The sequence below is a fragment of the Acomys minous genome (assembly GCF_964271855.1).
Source record: "Acomys minous genome assembly, chromosome: 10".
NCBI lineage: Eukaryota > Metazoa > Chordata > Mammalia > Rodentia > Muridae > Acomys > Acomys minous.
Genome location: NC_140491.1, coordinates 529488 through 549747, shown reverse-complemented (window position 1 = coordinate 549747; position 20260 = coordinate 529488). Strand labels below are relative to the sequence as shown.

At 44.9% G+C, this 20260-nt stretch overlaps 1 pseudogene across 1 annotated transcript in view; it reads left to right on the top strand.

Annotated features, from left to right (window-relative positions):
- LOC311606493 (zinc finger and BTB domain-containing protein 12-like) overlaps positions 1 to 12567 on the top strand; it is a 36166-nt pseudogene extending 23599 nt beyond the window's left edge. The window contains exon 3 of the transcript XR_014783665.1: positions 12274 to 12567. The product of XR_014783665.1 is annotated as a zinc finger and BTB domain-containing protein 12-like (transcript). The remainder of the gene's footprint in view (positions 1 to 12273) is intronic.
- Positions 12568 to 20260: the final 7693 nt, after the last annotated feature.

Here is a 20260-nt window from a genome sequence, read left to right as displayed (position 1 = left end):
ATCTACAGGGAATTAAAAAATAAGAGAGATATAGAAAATAGAACACACACACACACACACACACACACACACACACACACACACACACGAGGAAAAGGTGAATGAAGTTAAAAACTTCAACTCTGTATGTACACATAGACAAAAGATCAGACATATAGACTTGTACATATTCATACATATACTCAACGGATGATACAAAAGGAGCTCCTTACATACAGACAATTAGCATGCATGTATGTAACACATGTACAAAAATCAGACAGATGGACATATTCACTTATCTATAAATATATTTACATATTTACAACTCATGGATGAAGCAAATTCCAGTGGACTTCAAACCACATTTTGGGGGGGGGTCTGGTACTAGTTTTACATCAGAAAAAGAACTACCTCATAGACAAAAAAGGCAATTAATCACACAAAGAAAACCTAGATGAATGCAACAGGATAATAGGTTATATGCTTCTCATTAAAATTAAACATTTTTTTATCTATATGTCCATTACATAACTTCATAATGAGTTCAGAATGACAAAGGTGGACAAGGCCTAAAGGTTAACAGGGTCCAAGAAATTACAAGATATATGTCTTTTCAATTAGGACTGACCTGACTACACATTTTCGAGCTATCTCTTAGTTTCTAGTGACATCACGACAATAATTTTATTTGTCTTTAATGCCAAGATTAGTTAATTGTCTATTTTCTGTGCACACAGAGACCGAGGACTTTATCTGTAGCACTAGAGTGAAAGCATACCTGAGTGATAAACCTGTCTCAGGCCTGTCTCTATTCTAGTGATGTTTATGTGTCAGTGACGAGTGAAAAACACAAAGTTCCTGGCAGATTTAGTTATTCTGCATGAGGGGCTGAAAAGGCCACTTGAATCAACTTAGGAGTCATTGTCAAGAATCATGACGTCATCCTCATTGTGTCCCTGCAAAAATCTTCCTGGCAGAGAAAAGCAGTTGCATCAGAGCATACACATTATGTATATTGTATGTACACACATATTTATATTTCTATGAATGATACAGTAAATACTAGCATGGAAAGGCAATCAGCAGAAGGAACAATCTAGAGATGAGCTACCTAGGGTCTTCGCTTACTAGGTCACACCCATCACAGATACTGCAGCAGTGGGCCACCTCCAGCTAGCTCACTTGCTTGCCTCAAGTCCACCCCTGCATGACTGGCTCCTGACAATTTTGGTGAAGCTCAAAGCATTGGTTTAGAGACGCATGGGAGACACATTGGCCCTGAGTCTAATTAATGTTTGAGAAGAACTAAAACTCCCTGTGTTTGTGGCTTCCACCCTAGTGGTGTGAAGAACCAGTTGGGTCTGCATGGGTCACTCATGTGTGGCAGAATGTTTGGCGTCTCGTTGGCTGCCATAACAAGCAGTGAGTTCTTATGCGTGTTGGCATTCCTCTCTTTCCTGCCTCCATCTAAGGTTTTACCTGCAATTCAGTGATTATGTTGAACAGCCATTAGCCCACTAGACAAAACTATCCTCTTCGCTGTGAGAAGTTTACCTTTTCCAAGTCCACTATGGCAGAGCTTTCTGGAGGATGGGCCTCCCAGAGCTGCTGCCCCCGATCCATGACAGGCACTAGAGATGTAAGATACACATAAAGAGAGCTCAGTCTCCCCACCTCCAGGGGAAAAGCCCAAGAGTACAGGGTATGTTTGACACCGGCCTGTGGATCTCGGGCTCTGTCACAATTCCTGAACTGTAGCATTGAGTGGGTAAGGTAGTTTTCATGGCAGATGTCAGATCAGGAACCTAAAGTTGGTTCTTTCCCTTTCTGGATACCACTGATTTCTAAAGTCAGAGCTGAGTGATGGAGAGGGTGGGAACTCAGCTGTAACACCTCTTACTGTTCTGGTGAGCACTGCCTACAACCAGAAAGGATTCTTAATCCTGACAGCACACATGCGGAGTTCCATAGCACCTGCCTTCCCTGGATGTCCTTGCTGTTCTCTTATGGGCTTGAGTGTGGGGTGGTGGCTACCCTGCTGTCAACTCTCGATCCCATCAGAAAGTCCTATGTTCCATACCATGCACCTGATGGCTGCACAGTGTATTTCCTTCGCCTCTTCTTATGATAATGCTTTTGCTGTGTATCTGAGGTGATACTAAACTCACTATGGAGCCCAAGCTGGTCTTGAACTCACAGTTCCCTTACTTCAGCTTTGCAAGTGCTAGGATTATAGGGCTATCCCTGTATTTCTGGTATATGGTAATGCTTGAACCCTGCTGAGTGACAGCAGTGGACCTGAACATGTGCGTCCCAATCTAGTGACCCGCATGCTTGTTAAGCAGCGGAGTTGACATGTTGAGCCAGTGAGGCGGGAAGGGCAGCTTTCTGCGAGGGGTTTGTGTAGCTGCAGGAAAGTGCTCAGGGACCAGTTACTGCCCTTCTGCGTCTCCAGCATCAGTGACTTCCTGCTTTGCAGCTTTGTTTCTTTAAATCTCACTGTCTCTTGGAAGTGCTCTACTAAAGGGACAAGATACTAAATCTAACTTAAGGAATTTATACTCCAAGAATAAGAACAAAATCCAGTTCTCAAATGGGGACATTTTGGAATTGGATTGGAAGCCCTGGAACTCTAAGGGATGAATAATCAATGTCTACATCCCTCTCTCTACCGGAAAACCGACTCAGAAATTGGCTGTAAGAGATGAGCCTTCCAAACAACAGGCTTAATACCTTGATTCACATTACCACCAAGAGCTGTGACTGCAGGTCCCTCTGCAGCTGACCCCAAATTTAACCCTTGTTGTTAAAAGTGCCAATTAAGTAATAAAAAACAAAACATTGGTCAGATGTAATTAGTTTGAGAATAGCGTTTTACAATGCACCTCATGCCATGCTAAGCAAACAAATTAACCTGTCTGACGATGCACACAGTGATGTGGACAAGGAAAACAGGGCTCTCAGATTGGACCATCTCTGTGCTGTTTCTTAGTATGTGCTTCTCTGGGAACAGGAAACAAATTCTGGATCCAAACAGTTGAGACACAGTTTATGTGATCACCACCCCCACCTCATTAAAGATGTCTTTAAAGACTCCAGTTGTTCTAGGCTTGATTGAAAGTGTAATGCATTTTAAAACACAATTTTGATACGAAAAGACTCCAAAGGCATTGCCAACAAGTTACCCAACATAAAGACATTTCTTGTTTGGAAGGTTGCTGGGCATTTCTTAGCCCACCTCTGAAAGAGCATCCTTTCAATGGTTCCCTGGAGCTACTAAGGACAAGTGCCCTGTCCTAGGCACCTCTAGGGACCAGGTGGGCTCCTTTGCTGTAGCTCTCTGCTCAGTTTATGAGAACTGAACTCAACCATTTAACCTATTGTGTAGCTCTCTGCTTAGTTTATGAGGACTGAACTCAACTGTCTAACCTTTACTGTAGCTCTAAGTTCAGTTTATGAGGACTGAACTCAACTGTCTAACCTTATCTGTTTTTTCTCCAGACTATGTGGATTGTGTCAGATGGTCAGTGGGGAAAGATATCTGAACCTGAGGACACAGACTGCATCAAGTCAAGAAGTCATTGCACTTCTGTTATTTCTGCATCTACAGCTTGGGAAGGAGAAGGAAGAGGGGGAGAGGTAAGAGTGACAATAAGGCTGACGGACGGACCGTCACCTACAGAGGCTCTAGGTCATGTCCTGGCCACTGCTCTAATATTTCTGCTCTTTGATCCCGACTTCTCTTACTTCCTTAAGCAAGTGTTGCAAACATTATTCCAATATGTTGTTTTAAGTTGGGAAACTCTAACACAAGTAGTCAGGGAATTGACTTATGCCATTGAAGACTGTCCATTAGAGCAGCATTTCAGGGCTGCGACTTGAGCAAGCATCCTTCTGCGTAGTTATTAACAGGAAGCTTCCTGGTTTCCTCATCATCAGTCTTTGGGATACAAAATAGAGAAAGAGAGGGGAAAGTGTGTGTGTGTGTGTACGTGCACATGCGTGCGCCTGCACACACGCGCACGAGGGATCAATTGAACTACAGTTAAAAAAAACTATAGTTCTATTGAAAAAATATTAAACTTAGCAATGATAACCCACGGAAGCTACACTGAAACATTAGTTGGGGCTGGAGATACAGCTCAGTGTTAGAGAGCTTGCATAGTATATGCAAGGCCCTGAGCACAATATCTATGATAGGGGGGGAAAAAACAGAAAGAAAGGACCAAAACAGAAGAGGAGGAGGAGGTAAGGAGAGAGAGAGAAAGAGAGAGAGAGAGAGAGAGAGAGAGAAGAGAGAGGGAACATTCCTGAAACAAGGTTGCCTCTAGAGATTCCAAACTGGGAACCAGGATACTGGTTTGAAAATATTTAAATTCTAAAGTTTCCTTGTAAAGTATTAACAGAAACTGGTTAACTTTTTTATATGCAACTCGATTTCTGTTGTGTACAACATAAATCATTTACTGTTTCATTTACAGCCTTAGAGAGGCAGACATATTTAATCCAGAGTCATAAACTCAATAATAAAATAAAGTTAAAAACAGACAAAAACCGTGATCAAGCCAAACACACCAGATGCACAAGATATAACAAGACACTCTGGTTGTTGCTACTCAGAGTTGTGATCATCACAAGGATAACCTTCCCTGCACTGTATGCAGCTTGTTAAAAAGGTTGAAAAATATTCCCCAAAACAAAATACACTCAATACAAATGCACACTGTATGAGAAAAGCAAGAATTAGGCAGACAGAACAGCAAATGGCTCCCAGGCTGCTAAGCAGCAGCCAGATCTAGGGATAGCACACTCTAGACAAGGCTTCATTTGACAAAAAAAAAAAGAAAGAAAGAAAGAAAGAAAGAAAGAAAGAAAGAAAGAAAGAAAGTTGTAGGAAAGCTATTGTAGAAAGAAAAGAATTAGCTGGTCTCTGTGATTTGAGGCCAGGTTGATCTACAAAGTGAGTTCAGGACAGCCAGTGCTACACAGAGAAACCTTGTCGCAAAAAACAAAAAACAAAAAACAAAAAACAACAAAAAAAAAGGAAGGTAGGAAGAACTGTATTGACTGCCAACTGCTGGGCGGCTCTCAGTGTCACAGCAGCAGGAGGAGAAAATGCAGGTGCCTAGAGCGCTTGGTGCCACAGGTGCAGATGTTCATTCTGAGCCAGAACAGCCACTGCTGCTTTTGTGGCTGCAGAGCTTTCACTGAATTTGAGAGTACGGTGGGGGAGCAGGTTGAGATAAGGTGTCTCTGTGTAGCCTTGGCTGTCCTGGACTCACTTTGAAGACCAGGATGGCCTTGAATTCACAGAGATCTGCCTGCCTCTGCCTTGCTGAGTGCTGGGATGACAGGCGTGCGCCACCATGCCCAGCTTCTTCCAAATCTTGATGCCATTTTTATACTCTGTGAGGACAAGACAAGGGAAGCATGTGGACGCTATTGGATTATAATGTGTGTGTAGACGATGGGTGGGGTGGGGTATTAGAGGACAAGACAAGGGAAGCGTGTGGACGCTATTGGATTATAATGTGTGTGTAGACGATGGGTGGGGTGGGGTATTAGAGGAGGACAAGACAAGGGAAGCGTGTGGACGCTATTGGATTATAATGTGTGTGTAGACGATGGGTGGGGTGGGGTATTAGAGGACAAGACAAGGGAAGCGTGTGGACGCTATTGGATTATAATGTGTGTGTAGACGATGGGTGGGGTGGGGTATTAGAGGAGGACAAGACAAGGGAAGCGTGTGGACGCTATTGGATTATAATGTGTGTGTAGATGATGGGTGGGGTGGGGTATTAGAGGAGTGCAAGACAAGGGAAGCGTGTGGACGCTATTGGATTATAATGTGTGTGTAGACGATGGGTGGGGTGGGGTATTAGAGGAGGACAAGACAAGGGAAGCGTGTGGACGCTATTGGATTATAATGTGTGTGTAGACGATGGGTGGGGTGGGGTATTAGAGGACAAGACAAGGGAAGCGTGTGGACACTATTGGATCATAATGTGTGTGTAGACGATGGGTGGGGTGGGGTATTAGAGGAGGGCAAGACATGTAGGAACATGCAACCTAGTGAGACTATGGCACAAAAATAACTGACTTGTTTTCATTATTCATTACTCATTAATATACAACAATCAAAAACAATTGGGGAGTTTACATACTAAAGTATTAAATAACAAGAGGTTCAATTCATCTGGCAGTTAAGCTGCAAGAGTCGGGTGTGGTGGCACCCACCTTTAATCCCAGCACTCAGGAGGCAGACCCAGGCAGATCTCTGTGAGTTCAAGGCTAGACTGGTCTACAAAGGGGGTTCCAGGACACCAAGGTGTATCACACAGAGAAGCCCTGTCTTGAAAAACCAAAACCAAAACCAAAACCAAAACCACCAGCTGATCCCTGGGATACTGGGGATGAATAATTGGGTTTTCTTTGTTGAGAGGTGGTAAAAATAAGGACGCAGCTAGCCTCTGTGGTGCACACCTGTAATTCCAGCACTCGGGCACTCAGTAAGGCAGAGAGAGGCAGACAGATTCCTGTGAGTTTGAGGAAAGCTTATTCTATAAAGTGAGTCCAGGATAGCCAAAGGTACAGAGAGAAGCCTTATCTCAAAATAATAAATAAATAAATGTAAGGACACAAAGGCAGGGGGACCAATCAGCTAGGCTCTCAATGCCTGTTCTCCAAGCTTTGCAAGCCTCAAGTGTGTCATAAATGGGGTGATTCTGGACAACAGAGATGGCAGGTTTGGCCTCAAGGCAATGGGTGGATGAGGCCTCTCAGAGGTGCCTCTGTCAAGGAGACAGCCTAGCACAAGGAGCTATGGTGTTCTAACTTGCTAGACAGGATCTTGAAATAGTCGAAACATTCTTTCAAATACTTTACAGTGTGGTCCCTTTTCAAATGTCAGCCAGTGTTGGAGAGTCAGGCGTAGGGTAGCTGAGGTAGAAGTGAAGAGGTGTGTGTCCCTCACAGTGAGGCTTCAGAACAAATCCTGTCATTTCCAACTCAACATTCCTATTTTGGGGCATAGTTCCCAGTGGCTGATAGTGTGGGTGCCGTTCCTTACTTAGTATTCCCTGCGTGTACTCACGTATATTACTTTCTTCTCCCCCACACACACCCTCCTGCTGGAAGCAGAGCTTCCCTGATGAGCTCCACTGTCTGAGTACATGAAGTACAGAGAGTTAGATCACTGGACCTTGTTCCATTGCGTTTCCACACACAACGAGGGACAAAGCTGCCTCGGCACAGTTCAAGGCCTTTTCCACCTGACCAACAGAATCAGTGGACTGTACATTAATAAGAGCTTTTTGGTTTTTTAAAAGGCTCATCGTCATAGAGTTTATATGCTTTCAGACACCCAGCGTTTGAACTTGAAAACAAATAGATATGTAGCTCTCCCTGCCATCTGTAGCCCATTTTCCATGGTTCTAGGTACCTGTGGTCAATATGGTCTGAAAATGTTAGGAGAATAATAAAGTTATGAGAGAAAATAAAGTTCTTGAGCTTGTACATTGATTCATACCTTTCTATTATAATTTCCTTACATTTTATTTACTAGTTGTTGTTAATGCCTCTCTGTGCTTAACTGCACATTAGGGACCTGAATGTATATGAAAAACAGTGTACATAAGGCTTTGAACAATCTGCAGCTTTAAGGACTGCTATGGGAGCTTAGAGATGTTGGGGACGATAGGCCATATGGCCAATGTTCAGCCATCTTGTCTAAGTCTGCCCCTTTAAGTCTTTGTCTTTCCCAGAGCTTGCCTTTCACCAGAAACTAGCTGACCCTGTTGTGAGTCAGCAGTTAGACTAAAGACAGATAGGGATGGAGCGACCCTGTTGTGAGTCAGCTAGATGAAGACAAAGCAAGATACCCTGTGTGGCAGGACATTATGACCCTGCCTGGAATTCCCTATGTTTTGAGAAAAGCCTGCAGCTGGGTTGCTATAGCAATATGCTTCCCTGCCTTCTGAACTATAAAAGCTGCTGCCTGACTAATAAAGATTGAGAGTTTGATCAATCAGACTTGTTCTCCTTTCTTGTGTCCTGCATTCTCAACAGGTGACCTCCCTCCTGTTTTAGTCAAACCCCGGAGGTCGGGTCATGGAGTTCGGAGCCCATCTCCCTTGACTAAAAGGGACCTGGTTCAAGTCCTCTGCAGTTATTACCTCAGGTTGCCACTAGTTCTGTTGTTGTTTTTGGGGTTTTTGAGACAGGGTTTCTCTGTGTAGCCTTGCCTGTTCTGGACTTGGTTTGTAGACCAGGCTGGCCTCAGACTCACAGAGATCCTCCTGCCTCTGCCTCCTTGAGTGCTGGATTACAGGTGTGCGCCACTGCATTTGGCTAAATTGCCACTAGTTTGAGGCAAATGAGTGCTTACAAGTAGAATACACGTGACAGCTGCCAGTACAGCTCAAAGCTTCCATTTTGCAATTTTCTGTTTCCTTCTCCCTAGTGGTCTGACAAATCCATTCCCACACAGTGTGAAACATGCATCAGAGTTCACAGGTCTGCTTCCACATGTGGATCTTCATGCCTGTGTTTCAACCTCAGCACTGATGGTTCAGCACCTTGATAACTGCCTCCTGCATTATTTGTGACTTTATACCTCCTGACTGTCCACCCTCTTGTGTTTCACTGATAACAGGACCTCACTAAAGGGAGAGATAAACTCAAGGCTCTAGTTCACTTTCATAAAATAGGCCTAAAGCTGAGAATCAACCAGGAGAACAGCTTTGGGGGTTGTGCACTTTGTGTTTCTGCCAATCGGCACAGATACTCTAGCACTGACAGTTTGGCCAAAGATACCTAGAAAGCACAGGGCTCCTTACAGCCTTTGTGGCAGCCATGGATCAGCTCTACAGCCCGAGTTCTCCCAGTCTAGAACTGTGTATTAGGGTTCTGGTTCTAGACAATGGCTGCTGCTCCAGAAAAAATCACATACCCTCACCTTGCAAAAACACCTCTGTTTGCCCATTTGATTTATTAGTCAAAGAAAAACTCACACACATACTCTGTTTTTTAATGTTTAATTTTTTTATTAATTTATTCTTGTTCCATCTCAATGGTTATCCCATCCGTTGTATCCTCCCATTCTTCCCTCCCTCCCATTTTCCCCTTACTCCCCTCCCCTATGACTGTGCCTGAGGGGGATTACCTCCCCCTGTATATGCTCATAGGGTATCAAGTCTCTTCTTGGGCACATACTCTCAACTACTCTCAGCCCTACCATTAAAAATGAATGAATCCCAACTTTCATTAACAATGATACCTTTGGAAATGATACAGGGCAAAACTCTTACTCATTAATAAATCAAAATTTCTACACATTATAATTCAAACAGGCATTTGGATGCGGTGGTGCACACTTTAATCCCAGCACTTGGGAGGTAGAGACAGGTGGATCCCTGAGTTTGAGGCCAGTCTGGTCTACAGAGGGAGTTCCAGGACAGCCAGGACTGCACAAGGAAACCCTTTATCAAAAAACCAAAAACTGCCTTTCTGGCGATGACAAGCACCCTACGAGTACATGCCTCTGTCAAAGGACCTATCTCCTTCATCCCTCTCCAGGAGAAAAGAAAACACAAGGAAAAGCTCCTGGTCCAGAGCCCCAGGTCATACTCTACGGACATGAACGCCCAGGATGCTATGCATCACCATGGTCTTCAGACATGCGCACACTGTCATCTTGTGTGCTGACTGCTCCACTGTTCTCTGTCAGTCCACAGCCGGAAAAGCCAGGCTGACAGAAGGATGCTCCTGCAGGAGGAAGCAACACTGACAGTACCTAATTGAGATACTAATTGAGATATATATAATCAAACCAAAAAGCAAAACCAAAAAAAGGGTGGTTTTTCTCCATAGCAATTATGCATTAATTAATTTCCCTCCTCTCTCTTTAAGTACTGTATATAGAAAGGTGATCCACACATCAGTTTCTTCAGGTGACCAAAACTCTCCACCAAACCTTGGGATCATGGGGCTCTGTGGACAAGAACAGTTGCTTGCAACATTCTCTGTTTTCTGAAGCTCACTGAATACTCTCCATTACCCAGTGCTCCTTGGCAGCTGACCTCAGATAATAACTGTGTGGTGGGCAGCATGAGGCACACGGGTGGAGGGGGGGGCGGAGCAGCTGTTAGGATTTCCATACCTCTCCCGAGGATGGATAGTCACAGACGTGTCCAGAGAGGTGCATGTTTCCTGGGTGATTCTAAATGTAGCCAGGCTCAAAAAGATTAACCACCACACTGGTAAGGTGCGTTTGCTCACAAGTTCATCTGTCCCACTCCTGTGCCCACTGTGTGCAAAATCTGGGTGCTGTAAGGCTGATCTAGACTCCAAGTGCTTTCTTTTGCTTATTTGTGTTTCTAGCCCAAGATCTAGATGGTCAGTAAATGAGTCCAAGGAAAGATGGAGGACAAAGGAGGATGCAGGAGAAAGGAGAGGAAAGCAGCTGCAGCTTCTCTAATTTGCAAGAGTAGTAGAAGTAGTAGATGTCGCTCTCTGCATTCCATTTTTGCTTCTAGAAGTCCGCGAATTACGCCCTACAAATAAATGCCAGTCCACCGTGACTGTGTAGGATCTCCTTAGTGACTGGCCATCACCATCAGAGCTCACCCTCCCCTACACCCTCTCCTGACAGCAGACTTGTGCTTGGCTCTCAGCCTGGCCCCTTTCTTCACTGCCCTCTGAGCTGCATTGGCAGTTCACTGTCCCCACCAGGTAAGTAGATGCTAATACAGCAGAGTGCTCTTCCCTTTACCTGTGCACCATCCCTGTGGGAGTAGGGAGCGGTCAAGCATGTTCTTGGGAGAGCTGAACTTAACAGAAAAGAGACACTTAGTTCCTATCTTGCCTGAGTTAGAGTCACCTTCCTGTGGAATGTGATGTAGTAGAAAAATACAAGTATGGAACTTAGGAGACAGTGTTTGCCTAACATGCGTAAGGCCCTAGAAGTGATGCTCAATATCACAAAAAATACATAGACAAAAAGTATGCAGAAAACCAACAATGCATTAGATGTCATCATCCCTCCATTCTACATCCATGACTCAGCTAACTATGGCTCAGTGGTCAGAGCACTTGTTGCACAGACATGAGGACCCGAGTTCAGATTCCAGCAGTGTGGCCCCGTCTGCAGGTCACCCAAGCACTATGAGATTCCAGCAGTGTGGCCTTTTTTGCGTGTAACCCCAGCACTAGGGTGAGACAGAGAAGCAAAAACTGATGAGGCTTCCTGGCTGGCAGCCAGCCAAACAGTAGTGAGGTGCAGGTTGAGAGGCTGGGAGGTCAAAGCCTGAACATCTTCCTCTGTCCTCCCCACATGTGCAGATGGACACTAACTGGCAAGAGCAAGAGTGGGGGTTTTTGGAAAACAATCACTTCTATTAGAGACTGAAAAGTATCCCAGACTGTCTGAGGAAGGAAATATGAGTGTCCTATTGTTCTAGAGAGCAAGCTCACAATCAGATCAGAGCCTCTCACCCACATGCAGCCCCAGGGAAATGTGTAGAGGCCCAGAAATGACCCACGGACAGTCCATTGCCAAAGCCCAACCCAACATGGGTGACAGCTCACTAAACTGGAAACTGGAGCACACTGCACAGCCTGCAGGCAGCTCAACAGGATGGAGAGTGTCCTCTCCAAAATGACTCGGTTAGTCTAAATCTTTTCTGGGCAGTTGTCTCTGCTTTCTTTGGGGCTGTTGGTCTGGTCTTAGAGTCTTTGCAGCTAGGCTCGTCTGAGAGCCTTCTTTGCAGCTGTTCCTCAGGTCTAAGAGGGACTGTCAGGTTTTCCTGCTTACTCTGACTGGGCGGCAAATCTGGTCAGTTTCATGGACATCCTGAAACTATTTTAAGTTGTTTACGTCCCTGCTTCAGGAGCTTCCCTGCCAGACCTCTGAGAAACTGTTACTCAATAGAGGGCAGGGGTGGAGTGGGCGTAGCAATGCACAGCAGGGTTAGAGTGATAGAACAGAGAAATGATGTGATTGTAATCTCAAAAAAATTGTAAAGATATAAACAATTACTCATCAGTACGAAAGAACCAACCGTTGAAGCATGCTACAGCTGATAAATCTCCAGCGAATTATGCTGAATAAAGAGCCACTGGTCTCAAAAATACATAATTAAGTTTGTTTGTTGCTTCTTAAAAGATTACATTTTAGAAAAGGGGAACAGGTCATTTGTTGCCAGAGGCTAGGAGATGTGAGAATCCCCCTCTCTGACACAGGCATTTACTAGCACCTTTTTATTCTCCCCCCCTCCACCTCTTGGTATTCAGGGATGTGCTGGAGAAACAACCATCTCATCTCAACTAAAATGGAAAAAAAAATGCCGAGTGTGGTGGGAGAAAACAACAATGCCAGCAGTGTTGAGGAAGCTGAGGCAGGATGAGCAAGAGTTTGGGGCTAGCCTAGGCTATGTACAGTGAGACTCTATCAAGAACAGATTAGAAAGAAGGAAGTGAGGAAGAAGAGAAGGAAAATTAAATAAGTTACCACATCCTTCTTGTCGTGCCAAAGCAAAATGAAGAGGAGAGCCTGGGGTTACTATTCAATGATCCCACTGCGTCATGGAGGAGAACTGGCCTCAGTAACACAGCAGCAGCAGCAGCAGCAGCAGCAGCAGCAGCAGCAGCAGCAGCAGCCGACCTTTCCCGTAGGTGGAAGTGCTGTCTGCTCTCAACTCCACCATGATCTTCACCCACCTTCCTTGGAGCCATTGAACTGTCCAGGGATTTCAAACAGGGCTCAGACTCTCCCCTCTCCTCGTCTATGCTGTAACTCCAGACCTTCTGCCAATCAACACAAACTTCTCTATGACACCACACCACTAAATTTCATGAGGGGGTCCTTCATGTAAACATCAGAGGCTCTGCAATGGACTACTTCAGAAAACAGCTGGGAACTCCGCCACGAGAGGCCAGTGCAACTTATTTTCTCTCTTGTCTCCTTATCTTTGACTTTGTTTATGTATTTGGTAGTACTGACACCAAAGCCGTGTACCATGTATGCTAGGCAAGGCTGCATCCTTCCATTCTCTCCAGTAATGCAATGTATTTATCAGGCTGAAGCTGGAACCCGGGAGTTCATGTCTGCCAGGCCAGTGCTTTCCCTCTGAGCCACACGCTCATGCTCTCACTCGCATGATTTAGATGGTACTTTGCTAGTGAGGAAAAGTTTAGCCAATCTCAGCCTGAGAAGTTATGTCAGGCCTTTGATGACCCCTGGACAAGAGTTCTACTGAGAAATAATTATAAGGACCAAACCACTCAAGGTGTGAGTTGACTTTTCTAAATCTTCACCTGTTCCTGTTTAATACCCTTGACAACACAGAGTTCAGAAAGGGATGTGGCCCGCTGAGGACTTTATTTTTTCTTTTTTTAATTTTTTCTTTTTTTGGTTTTTCGAGACAGGGTTTCTCTGTGTATCCTCGGCTTGGCTGTCCTGGACTCACTTTGTAGACCAGGCTGGCCTCGAACTCACAGCATCCGCCTGCCTCTGCCTCCCGAGTGCTGGGATTAAAGGCGTGCGCCACCATACCCGGCTACTCCGATGAGGACTTTATAAACCAGATACTCATTACTCTTTGCACCTGCCCATGTGGTACTCTGGTGTTGTCCAGGAAGAAAAAGCCTCATGGGCATACATACTGACTCATGCAAAACCACAGACAACAAGTAAAGTTTGATTCCCTTTTCCAACGATACTTAATCCAGATTCCATTCTGTCTTCATCACGGACCGAAGCCGTTCTGTCCGCTGGGGTTATGACCATTGGCACCATTAGATCCAGATGCTCAATATTAACTTCCCTTCTCATAGGAAACCCAACAATGCACCTGGCCTTTTGTGCAGACATTTACTGGACTTCCTCTCACGCTGTATTTCTCTCAGGTTCTCAATTGGGAGCCCAAGGAGTTGAGATTCCTCATGAGTCTATTCTAGGAAGTGTAGATGATGCTTTACTACTTAAAAAACAAGTAAAGGTTTAAGACTGATTTTGCATTATTTATTAAGAACTAAGCTCAGGAGAAACAGAAAACCTTCAAAGAGTAATTAAAATATGCTGCAACAACAACAAAGCCTCCTTGCTTCTGGCATGGTGTACCATAGGAAGGCAAATGCCATTATGTAAAAAGGACAAACATGCAGAATTTCCCAAGACTGACAAAATGACCTTGAGCACTCCTGGGGGCAGCTGTATGTCACAGGTATTAACCTTTCTCACATCAGACCCTCTTTCCATGAATTATGTCCTTAGTTCCTGGACCTCTACCCTAGGAAAATGAACTGGGACCTAAATACAGCTCTGCCACAGCACTCAAACAGGAGCACCTCATTAACAAAACCCATTCAATCCCTTGTTGTTCACAAACAACCTAAATTCTGGGAGTATTCCTCAATTACATGAGACTCATCTGCTGCCCATTTGCTTTCCTTCTAGTCTGTTTTTAATTGGCACAATTATAGATATTTACCGGGTACGGAATGCTAGTTGCATACATGTATACAGTGTGAAATGATCAAGACTGAGTTACGTATGCAGCACCTCAAATAGTTTTCATTTCCGTTTTAAGTTTGTTTTTAAAAAATGTTTGTTTTATATTTAATTACATGTAGGTGGTGTTTTAAAGGAAAATCTTCTGTCAGGGGCTGGAGAGAATGCTCAGCAGTTCAGAGCGTTTACTGATCTTGCATAGCACTGGAGCTCTCACTTCCCAGCACCCCTGCTTGGTGGCTCCCAACTGCCTATAACCCAGCTGCAGGGATCCAACTTCTCCTTTTGACCTCCTTGGGCACCTGTACTAGCATGTGAACAGACCCTACACACAAATACACGCATGCACACATCACCAAAATATAGTAAAAATACATCTTTTTTCTTTTCTTTTTTTTTTTAACTGGGGAGAGCAACATCAAAGTGGAAGTTTAGGCAGTGAGGTGGCTCGGCAGGTAAAGGCAACTTGCCACCAACCCACCAACTCAGTTCAGTCCCCAGGACCCACATGGTAGAAGGAGAGAACCAATTCCCAAACGTGTCCTTGTAAGACTGAGACCTCTAGAGAGACCTCTAGTCTATTCCCGGAGTCCCCACTAGGAGAGTCCGTTGTCAATGCAAATGCATAGGGATAGGAATTTATTGAGCCATCGTGATGGGGTCTGTCCAGCTCTTTCAAGCTGCAGACCCCGAGAAACAGAGGCACAGGCCTTTTATAGGTTTTAGACAAAGAAATGAGTTTCACAGTATGTGATTGGCTGGCATTTGGGCAGAAAAGCTGCAAGCAGGGAGTTACAAGTCTTGGCATTTGATGGTTGGATAATGGGTGGAGGGGCAAGTTAACCTATGGAAAAGATTGGTTGAAGCAGTCACAGGGGGCGTTTAGGAACTTTTTTAGTTGGGGAGGGGTAGTGTAAAATTTAAACACGGCTGGTTGTCCTTGAGTCCAGCTGGACCCTGAGCACAGACTGAGACCTTGACTCAAGTTGGACTCTTCAAGGTTTTTCCTGTCCCTGCCACACACACACACACACACACACACACACATACACACACACACACACAGTGATCTGATATCTGTCTGTCCTTTGTTCAAGCTGGACCCTCTAGAAATTTACATGCTTTGGCCTTAATGGCGGTCTTTAAGGGAAGACTGAGTAGGCCGACTTTTACATTTTCCCAGACTTTGGCCTTAATGGGGGTCCTTAAGGGGGCTGGTTCCTTCATCCTCTGACCTCTGCACACCCAGCATGGCACCTGCGCATGGCCCCACCTCTCTTCACTTTCTCTCCTCCCTCTCTGTCTCTCCCTCTCCATCTACACACACTCACACACATACACACTCACACACACACACACACACACACACACACACACACACACACTTTTTACATGTTTTAGAAGAACATTCAAATGCAAAAACCCTGAACCTCAGTAAACACTTCAGCTGACCTCTATGTCAAAAAAGGGCCACATAATAACACAGAAAAAAGAACTCAAAGAAGGAATTGTTAACTGTAAGAGACAAACTCCTAATTTGAAATAAAATAAAAGCCAAATAGGAAAAATTAAAGCATTCATTGTAGATAAATATTTGGCTCGTTTGGAGGTAATTGACTGGTAATGCCAAAAAATTAAATATGGAATTTAGCAAAAATGCTTCTCTTGGCATTACACATAATAGCAGGAATCCATTGGTAATACCGTTAAATCACCATAAGCAGGCGTATTTTAGAGGATTGGCTAAGGGTGCTTCCAACACGATCCATACCTGCCTGTGACACAATCCTGGCAAAACCGTTTAGGCCAGACACGCATGAGCATCAAATGTCAAGGATCCTCTGAACACTGCAGGTGGATCTGACATGAGTGCTCCTTCACTAGGTTAGAAATGCACTCTGATTACTGTCCATTTGTCATCAGAGCAGATTGAAACCCCTCTTTGCCAGAGAACTCCCAGTCTAACCATGGCAAAAACATGAAAACAGATAAATTCTTTTTTGTGTGTGGTGCATGTGCACACGGGTGTGTGGGTGGCTTATATCTCTGTCTGAGGGAGGCCAGAGGAGGACATCAGTTCACCATGTATCACTCTCAGCCTTTGTCCCTTAAGACACAGCCTCTTGCTGAGCCTGAAGCTAGGCTGGGACTCAGCCAGCATGTCTGGGGATCATCCTGTCCTCTTCTCCCCCGGCGCTGGGGTTATAGGTGTGTGCACAGCTGTGCCTGGGTCTGGGGGTTATAGGCGTGTGCACAGCTGTGCCTGGCTCTGGGGTTATAGGCATGTGCACAACTGTGCCTGGCTCTGGGGTTATAGGCGTGTGCACAGCTGTGCCTGGCTCTTGGGTTATAGGCATGTGCACAGCTGTGCCTGGCTCTTGGGTTATAGGCGTGTGCACAGCTGTGCCTGGCTCTTGGGTTATAGGCATGTGCACAGCTGTGCCTGGCTCTTGGGTTATAGGCGTGTGCACAGCTGTGCCTGGCTCTGGGGTTATAGGCGTGTGCACAGCTGTGCCTGGCTCTGGGGTTATAGGCGTGTACACAGCTGTGCCTGGCTCTGGGGTTATAGGTGTGTGCACAGCTGTGCCTGGCTCTTGGGTTATAGGCATGTGCACAGCTGTGCCTGGCTCTGGGGTTATAGGCGTGTGCACAGCTGTGCCTGGCTCTTGGGTTATAGGCATGTGCACAGCTGTGCCTGGCTCTTGGGTTATAGGCATGTGCACAGCTGTGCCTGGCTCTTGGGTTATAGGCGTGTGCACAGCTGTGCCTGGCTCTTGGGTTATAGGCATGTGCACAGCTGTGCCTGGCTCTTGGGTTATAGGCGTGTGCACAGCTGTACCTGGCTCTGGGGTTATAGGCGTGTGCACAGCTGTGCCTGGCTCTGGGGTTATAGGCGTGTGCACAGCTGTGCCTGGCTCTGGGGTTATAGGCGTGTACACAGCTGTGCCTGGCTCTGGGGTTATAGGCGTGTGCACAGCTGTGCCTGGCTCTTGGGTTATAGGCGTGTGCACAGCTGTGCCTGGCTCTGGGGTTATAGGCGTGTGCACAGCTGTGCCTGGCTCTGGGGTTATAGGCGTGTGCACAGCTGTGCCTGGGTCTGGGGTTATAGGCGTGTGCACAGCTGTGCCTGGGTCTGGGGTTATAGGCGTGTGCACAGCTGTGCCTGGCTCTGGGGTTATAGGCGTGTGCACAGCTGTGCCTGGCTCTGGGGTTATAGGTGTGTGCACAGCTGTGCCTGGCTCTGGGGTTATAGGCGTGTGCACAGCTGCTGTGCCTGCCTCTAGGGTTATAGGCGTGTGCACAGCTGCTGTGCCTGCCTCTAGGGTTATAGGCGTGTGCACAGCTGCTGTGCCTGGCTCTGGGGTTATAGGCGTGTGCACACTGGGCCCCCACCCTGACCCCTTCATGCAGAGGTTCCAATGCTACATGCCACCGAGAGATGTCTGTGTCTGTTTTTTGTTTCAAATTCCCTGGAAAGAGATTCCTAAGTGAGTCAGGTACCCATCCAACTGAGAGTTAAGATACATGGAGTAGAACACAGACAAATGTACATAGGGGTGTGTGTGTGTGTGTGTGTGTGTGTGTGTGTGTGTGTGTGTGACTCTATTCTCATCAAAAAACTCTTTTATAAAGGCATTGGCTCAAATTCCAACATGCCCACTGTGGTGGTTTGAATAGGAAACTCTCATGGGTTTGAATGCTTGGCCCTTTTACTACAACTACAATGTATAAGTTAGCTCAGGGGCAGAGACTCCAAGAAGCTTCCTGGAGTAATGGCCTCGTCTAGCTATGCCTAGCTATGCACTTGTCTGTGATCTCCAGGGCATAAGGAAGACTTCCAAATCATGGCCAGATAAAGTTAACTTTAGGTTTCTCTAAAAAGACTCAGACACAATTTGTCTCAGAAGAAGACATAAATTGAACCATAATGCAGAAGGTCCCCAATAATGCAACACCAAGAGACCAAAACCCAAAAGTTACAGATAAACAGCGATTGTAGCAATCCGCTGAGCTTTGCTGGAACTGTGTCAAACAGCTGTGCTGGCTTCATGACTCTGACTGTTTCCAGAGTCATGATATGGCTACGTCATTTCCCCCTTTGTGGTTTAATAACTTTAAAAGTTTGTAGATTTTTGTTGTGTGGCATGTAGAACATTCTTTTAGTCTTCAGAAGATGACCGGAAGAACAGGAGTTAAAACTGGAACAATTCCCAGAATTATTCCTGAATTAGTAATAAAAGACGACCAAAGTCCCTTCCCGAGACAATGGATGTTAGAGTCTGTCAAAATGTATTTGCAACTTCTTCAGCTGAGATAGGTCCTGACTGATCTGAGCTTACAGCTGCAATTTGTTGAAGCAAGTGTTGTATATTTATTGCCAAATCACAGTTATCCCTGGGCCATGCAAATGGGACCTAACTGGTCCCCATGTTACTTTAGATGAATTATATGGAACTGGGGTAATACATATCCATTTAAACTGTGAGTGACAAGAAACAGTCAATCTAACCTTAATATTTTGAATCTGATTGCATATAAACAAAACTGCTTCTTCTAATGCATTTACTCTGCCCTCTAAATTTTTATCAATATTCTCCTGTGTAGTAAGTGATAATGAACATTCTTAGAAAGCAGGTCAATATGTTCTGTATTATGCGTTTGTTGAGCCAATGGAGTAGCAGAGGCTGTGACAGATCCTAGCAGTCATTCCTAACATGAGAACAGCAACAAATCTCTTAGGTGAGTAAGAGAATTAGTAATAATATCTAAAGCATAGGTTCCTGGGCCATCCGACCAAGCCTGGTTCAGACTTACAGGTAATAGCTCACCCAGAAATGGGGGCACAAGCTCTGAGACTGTAGGTCCTGGGCTGGAACGGAAAGGGTTAATACCCAACACACACACACACACACACACACACACACACACACACACACACACACACACACCTTAGGTGTTGGCTCTGCTGCCCAGGTGGGTGAAAGCCATGAGGTCAGATCAATATAATCTGTATCTTGTGAGAAGACTTACACTGGGGCCTTTCCATTGACAACGACTAATCACAAAAAGAGCATGTTGGAGAATATGATGTGGAAAACTATATTTAAATTCTTCTTGTAATTTAGTAATGCATTCCTCTAAAGTTTGATGAGGTCTTTCCACAATAGTTTGTCCTTGTGTGCTTTATGGAATACCTGTAAGGCTTAGAGAGACAACTATGGAGGGATATGAGGCAACAATTTTGAAGGAATCCATTTAAGTGTCCCAGTTTGCCACAGGTGTGCAGCGGGAGCATGAGGAGTGGATATAAGAACAAAATCCCAAGGTTGTGTGTAATCAATTTACTCTTGTTATTTTTGTATATACATTTATATTACTATACATATATAAAATAAATTACCTACAGCAAGAAGAACTACGAAATAGGAATTATATAAATGTTACATTCATAGTGTTTTGGCTATTTGTATTTGGCAACCTTGAAGAAATCTTTGCTATCTTGGTGAGTGTAAATCCGTATCTATCACATCTCGTCTTTACCAACTTAACACATCTATCTAGAACTAAAAACATCTTACCCCCAACTAAGCTTAATTGTAAGACTAAACTGTCTGGTCTTCAAACCTATCAGAGACTTGAGAAGGAAGAAAATTAATTACCTGAGTAGACAGGAAGTGCAGGTTAGCAGCTTCCAAAATGAAAAAATGACAGATAGTTTGCTATCTGAACAGTGACCCAAAGCTCTCTATGATTTGTCATTTTTTTCTT